A 528-nucleotide genomic window follows, 5' to 3' on the forward strand; every position below is an offset into this window, starting at 1 on the left:
GGAAAAGATCCATATTTGTGCCAATTCCAGAGTGTGGTGACCCTACAGAAATCAGAAGTCATTGGATAATATAACTAATTGCTGGGGACCAGCCTCGACATAATTATTAGGAGGGTCTCAATAGAAGGATGTGGAGTCGGCAAATGAAAAAAATAAAATTTAATTTAAAAAACTCAAAGAGTCAATGGGTCATTTTGAGTCTCAGGCGGATGATGGTAATGACTCTCTCTGATGACTCCTCGATTGACTGCTGCCTTGACTGTTTATTTCAAAATTGTTGCTACTTATATCCCATTTATAATATACAATGATCTCATACCAGTCATGTACAAGAAGTTACAAATTGATCAAATATAATATTGTTACATCAACGGTACAAGAGGAACACAAGGTCACCAAACATTCCTGTGTCTCTATACTCCTTAGTTACTCCTTAGATACCGTGATAATGTCTGCCTTCTGTGAGCGACTCTGTTTCTCTCTAATCCTCCCTAAAATGTCTGGTTAATTTTAAACGAAGTTCTACAT

Source organism: Chrysochloris asiatica, unplaced genomic scaffold, assembly GCF_000296735.1.
Source record: "Chrysochloris asiatica unplaced genomic scaffold, ChrAsi1.0 scaffold00027, whole genome shotgun sequence".
Taxonomy (NCBI): domain Eukaryota; kingdom Metazoa; phylum Chordata; class Mammalia; order Afrosoricida; family Chrysochloridae; genus Chrysochloris; species Chrysochloris asiatica.